General features: G+C 47.1%; 1 non-coding gene across 1 annotated transcript; it reads left to right on the forward strand.

The window, feature by feature from the left end:
* The first annotated feature begins 298 nt into the window (after positions 1 to 298).
* Positions 299 to 370, forward strand: TRNAA-AGC (transfer RNA alanine (anticodon AGC)). The gene has a single exon. It is a non-coding gene; the product is annotated as a tRNA-Ala (tRNA).
* The last annotated feature ends 6003 nt before the right edge of the window (positions 371 to 6373 follow it).

A 6373-nucleotide genomic window follows, 5' to 3' on the forward strand; every position in this document is an offset into this window, starting at 1 on the left:
TCGGAGGGAAGGAAATTGAAGAACCAAGAGGAGAATGTTCCATCCTGGAACTCTCCTTGGTGATGGGTAGGAACTGTCGCTCAGGAAGTCGGCCGCCAGCGGTCCTTTGGGGGTCCGACGGTTGTGAGGGTAGTTGTGTTAAGGCCGTTGCAGGTTGGAACGCAACGTCTCTCCTCTCCAGTGCGGCCGAAACAGCAGGATTCCGGGCAGCAGGTCCTGAGCAGTCAGCTTCAGGCTTGCACCTGCAGATAAGAGTGGCCCACAATGTGGACATCCCGGGACCTCACCGGGGGGAGGGGGGGGTGTAGCTCAGGGGTAGAGCGCGTGCTTAGCATGCACGAGGTCCCGGGTTCAATCCCCAGCACCTCCATGTGGCTTCCCTGTGGGTTCGCTTTTAAATGAACTCCGCGGGCAATAGCCACGTGCTCTTTCCCTAGTGTGGCAGGTAGTGATACCACTGTGTGTAGAAGCAGTCAATTTGGAGGAGCCAAGCCCCTGAAAATTAAAATGACTTAGTATTAAATTATCAGCTGTGAAAAGGAAAGAAAAAGAGCAAAGGAAAGACAGAAAAGAATAAGGATCCTGGGACAAGTTCTGCTAAGTTTCTTCTCTGTCTCATTGTTCTCTTGTAAATACATAGAGAAGAAGAACACTTTCACTTTCCCCTCTATCCCCTGCTCCTCTCTACCCTCCCACACCCCGCACTGTGCCGGGCGGCAGGGGGAGAAAACATTGTTGTTTTACTGGAGTGACATCTGTGCTGCAGAAGCAACCAAGTTGAAGGAGTCAGACCCATGGAGTTTGTTTAGAAGTGAACCTAGAGGAAAGCCACACGGAGGTGCTAGGGATCAAGCCCGGGGCCTCACGCATGCTCAGCACGCACTCCACCACTGAGCTACACCTCCATCTGAGGGGCACCGTGTGACGTCCAGCATCCGGAAGCCACTGTTACCTGCAGGTGCGCCCAGGTCTAAGCTGACCACTCAGGACCTACTGCACAAACCCCGCTGTTTCAGATGCACTGGAGAGAAGGGACATTGCGTTACAGTACAAGGGGGTTACAGAGGAATATGTGTAGAACTCAAGGAGTTTACCGGGGGTACCTTTCAATAACCTTATGCACTATGACTAAAAAGTCAACAAAAATTGTAATAATCTGATCTAGGGAACACTCCTAATGTGCCTGAATTTTCAGCAGTGAAGATGCGCCTCACGTGGCCAGCTGGAGTGCTTGTTGATGGGAAGGGAATATGTACTGGGGGTGGGGCAGTTGGCTGTGAAGACCAATCCTCGGCAGACACGAGTACTAGAAGGAAACAAAGGAAATGAGAGAGAAAAAAGAAAAAAGCCCATGGAAAGAGAACACACCAGCTGCTTCTGGACTTCCTGTCAGTCCTTGCTGTTACTGTTTTAATCGATACAAACTTCATAGCAATCTTTATCGCTGGGATCAGACATCTCTACCCTGAGTCTGGTCACCAGAATTAGTGATTTAGGTGGGCATTACTGGCAGGAAGCGTGACACTTCTTTTTCATTGTAGAGCCTATTACATCTAAGTAACAATTTATAGAGGTTTCAGAAGGCTCTAGTCTCTGAGTCAGGAACCCTAGATCTCTCTTACCCTAAGTTTTACATATTTATGAGGCCATGAACAGGAGGGTCCTTGGAGACTAGGGAGTAAGAAGGGCTCAAAATTATCTATTGATATCATAAGATAAGGGTATATTGATCCAATTTCGATTGCGAGCTTTTAATTTTCTAGTTGGAATTAGATTTTTTATCCATTAAGCTACTTTGTTAATTCATGCCCAAGTTTCTCATTGCTAACACAAAGCCTAAAGCCACATAATGGTGGCAGAAATTTTCTGTTTCTTGCCCCTAATGCAAAAACTAATTAACCTAAAAACAACAAAAATGTACATGAAATCCTGTTTATCCCTCTGTACTTACAGCTCAATATAGAGTAAAACCTTGGATTGCGAGTAACTCGTTCTGCGTGTGTTCCGCAAGACGAGCAAACGTTTGTAATAAGTTTAACTTGATAAACGAACTATGCCTTGCAATACGAGGCGTACGTGATACTGAATGTCACGTGATCACAACTAAACCAATGGTTCTTCTTTCTGTACCTCTGCGGGATTGTGGATGCTCCGTCTCAGGCCATGGTGTTTGGCAGAAATCAGTTATTTTTCCTAACATTGGAAGGTGCCCACAACAGGAACTGGTGTATTTTTGTCTCTTCAAAGCACCTATGGACAAGTCTTTTGCTTTTTCATACAAGAGTAAGCTTGGGAGTGCTTTGCTTCATTCTAGGGCAGGCTGCCTGCAGATCTAGACCCTTTCCTCTGCTGCCTTATTGCCGGTTACATTAAATACAGTGCATAACAAGAACTTATTAATACTGCACTGTAGTCAGCATCCGTTAGTGATAGTGAAAGTTGTCCTACACAGTAACCCTCCTCTCTCCTGTCTCCCTCATACCAGCCATGAAGGTTTTCAAAGATAAGGGTAGGTCAGTTTGTTTTTCTTTATTATTTTCTATTATATTACAGTATTGTAATCATTTTTATATGAATATTTTTGGGTTGTGGAACAATTCATCTGAGTTTCCATGATTTCTTATGGGAAAATTCGCTTTGATATACAAGTGCTTTGGATTACAAGCATGTTTCTGGAACGAATTATGCTCACAAACCAAGGTTTTACTGTAAGTCTGGTCAAGCTACCTAAAGGTCTTTTAAGTGAATTTCTCACTCCCCAAATTCAACATGGCTGCAAATCCTGTGTCTGTCTACATCTTTCCTGGTTCTCAAATCCATCTTTCCATTTTCATGCCTACATCCACACTTTTGTTTGCCCATCTAAACCTTGTCTCTAAAGAGGGTAGAGTACACAAATCACCGGGTTGCCTACATCAGAGCAATGTTTTTCTCATTCTGTTGCAATTCTGGCTTTCCCCCCTCAAAGTCTTGACTTTAGAAGCCAGTTGAGAAAAGGGGAGGATGTATAGACAGAGGTGCACACACTGTAAACACCGTAGTGAGTTTCCTAAGAGAAAGCCAGGTTTCAATTAGCCTCTTCTAAGACTAAATGTATAGGTTAAAGGAAAGACTGGTTTGAACAGAGCCTAAAATCCCGAAATCTCGCATTAGAAGACTAAGCCTTCACCAGCTGAGCCAAATCACCTCATTGGCAAGGAAGTCACGGACAACTAGACAAGTGGACTTTTGTCCTGTACTTTTTCTTTGTCCCAGGTTTCCACACTGAGTTTTCTCCCACTTATACCTGGGATGTTCAAGCCCGGATGGAGCGCCCGACACCCTCCCAGCACGAGGCAGACAGGGGTTCAGCAAAGCTGGCCTCCTTGCTTCTTGTCGGAGCCCCTGCAGCGGAGGCTTCCGTGCGGGGGCCCCACACCAGCCCGCAGGCTCGCACCATTTCTCCAGCAGCAGAAAGAGCAGCCATGACAGCTCTGGACTACAAGTCACATCTTCCTGTGGGACAAGCGTCGTCATCACTTTCTCTTTCTCTAGGAGAAAGGGGACATTGCCCTTTTTTTTGTTTTGTTTTGTTTTTTGTGTTCAGAGGATGGGGAGGAATTCAGAGAATTCAGTGGCCACCTGTAGATTCATCTCCTTTTGGAGGATGACATTTTCCCAGTAAATTAACCCGATCCGATTTCTGGGTGCTAGTGGCTCCCAAACTGGCTGATTACCAGAATCACCCATGGAGACTTCAAAGTCATGGAAACCACTGATGGTTCTCAAGGGTGTCTCAGGGCTTCCTCCACAGCTCCTATGGGAATTGGCCGTCACACAAACTCGGGGCTATGTGTCCTATGTGACGAAGCTGAGGACTTGTTTAGTCCTATGGAGGTTTCGCAAGGTCTTAGATCTTTGCAAAGGCTTTATAACACCTAGTGCCCCAGCTCACATATTACCTCTTTGTGCTTTCCTCATTTAGGCGACAATCTGTCCAAACAAGGCTCTGTGATAAATTGTAGCTTTTTCTTCCTTTTCTCTTCCTTCTTCTTTGTACAAGGTCTCCTGAGCTAGAGCTGAAGCATACATTAACTGGGTCTACACCACGGATCACTAGAGCAGTGACTGGGAAGCACACTGTTCTCCACTTATGACCAAGTTTTGTGATAAATTCTGTCTTCTGTCTTATCTCCCCCGCGGTGGCCTACATTTTGAGATCACTGCTCATATCCCTCACCTTACCATGCTCCGTCTCTCTCCACGGTTATTATTCCACGTCTGCCGTCTCTCCCACCTGGATGTCATTTCCCTGAGGTGACACACTGCTAATCTTCTCTCTATCCCTCTGCCGTATCTGATTGGTTATCAAAAACCAGAAATAGCCAAATTAAAACCACCAAATCAATAAAATAGTATTTAGTAAGAGTTTACTGTGAATACCATAGTAGTGCATGAACTGGGAGCTTTCAAACTTAAAACTGATATGAAGCTCAGGGCTTGGCATTACAGGATGGCTCATAATGTGAAAATGAGGCAGTTCTTTTAGTTTTTCTTAATGTTGTTTATTCTTGAGAAAGAGAGGCAGAGCTCAATCAGGAGAGATCAGAGACAGACACACAGAATCTGAAGCAGCTCCAGGCTCTGGGCTGCTGGCAGAAAGCCCAATGCGGGGCTCAAACTCACCACCATGAGACCATAACCTAAGCTGAAGTCAGACACTCAGCCCACTGAGGCATCCACGTGCTCTGAGGAAGCTGTTTAATTTTTACAGCGACTGGGTATTACAGCGGCGATTTCCACATGGGAGGGGATTGGTTGAAAATGATTACCTTATACCATTTTTAAGAAGGTGACTTGTTTCTTTCAGGATTGTCAGAGGCATTTACAAGCGACCCATGTTTCACTCCTGTTCATGAGATAAGTTGCATTTAGTTTGGCTTACATCGCTTACATTGTTCTGTCTGTCTATTTTGTTTTTGTTTTTGTTTTTTGCATTTTCTTTTTTTTACAAATAGTTTATTGTCAAATTGGTTTCCATATAACACCCAGTGCTCGTCCCCACAAGTGCCCTCCTNCCTGGTCTCTATTTTGTATTTAATTTTAACAGGGTCTTCCTTGCCTAGAAGTCCCAACAGAAGTTGAAAGAAAAGGAAATTGGAGACAGAGGTGCATATTCCTCTCCTTGGAGAAGAATCGGAGCTGGTGTTCGAGCCGACCTTGGAGTAAGCGAGACTGGCGGGATCTTTGGTCTACCATTCAGAAATCCTTCTCACAGCAGAGGCGCAAAAAAGATTTGGGCTAAGATTTTGTGAACTAGTGAAAAATCTGATAAACCCTGTTCTCCCAGCTGTGTGATCCTAGGACAACCCAGGAAGCAGGGCAGTCGTCCGTTGTAGAGGATTTACTGGAGTGTGGGGTGTATCCAGGTGCCCAGCTCGGGGTCCCACACAGGAGAGGCGGGGTGTGTTCCTGGATTCCTTCCACACAGCTTTCCTCTTTCCCCTTCAAGCTGTACAGGTCCAAGCAGCATCAGCACAAGGAGTGAGCAGAAGGAAAGACCATGCTCACTCGGGGTCTCTGGAAAGGAGCGGAAAAGGGGAGCCATCGCCCCACGAAGAAGCTCATGCCCCTTGTTCATCGCACGGATCACCAAGGCACGGGGAGAAAAAGGAAGATCAAAGAGAAGGCAGGCAGGCCCCGGCACAGCGTTTGTTAACTTTCCTTTTGTGTTTTCAGTTGCTCTTGTGGGAAGTCTGAGGCGCAGAAACATGCCCACTGATTGTCCCCTCATTTTCCGTTGGTGCACAGAGGGCGCAGTCCACACCAATCACCAAACACGACGGAGTAGAGACCCCAACTGCTGAGCAAGGCCAAGGCAAGGATTTCTCAAAGGAGGCAGTGCTTGCTGAGCTACCCTGAACACGGAAACTCTTAGTATCCATGAAGGCAGAGGTGTAGCCAAGGTAACCCGAAAGCCCTGGACTGAAGGTCTGAAAGGCCCAGAGCCCCAGTGTGGGAGGTCAGGTGACATCATCGATTTCTCCTTACCTGTCACCTGACTGCAAACATTCGGCCGCGCTCGGTCTCCAGTAAACCTTCCAGAGACTCAAGGGGGAGGGTCGGAAATGGGGGGCTTCAGTTTCCTTTGCTTCACTAGTAAACGCTTAACGTTCTCCGGTGTTTAAACGCAGACCCGCCGGAATACATCAGTCAGCCCTACGCCGGGGTTNNGGGCCCCCCCAGTCCTGCCCGACGGGCCACTCCTGCTTGCTCTGCGGTGTCCACGAGCCCCCCGCCCCGAATTCCCTGACTACCGGGGGCACCACTAGAGGTCTCCCCGCGCTCGTTGATTTTGTTCTTTCAAATCTCCGCCCCCACAGCTGGCGCCCCC

The sequence above is a fragment of the Crocuta crocuta genome, unplaced genomic scaffold (genome assembly GCF_008692635.1).
Source record: "Crocuta crocuta isolate KB4526 unplaced genomic scaffold, BGI_CrCroc_1.0 scaffold336, whole genome shotgun sequence".
In the NCBI taxonomy this organism is placed as follows: Eukaryota; Metazoa; Chordata; class Mammalia; order Carnivora; family Hyaenidae; genus Crocuta; species Crocuta crocuta.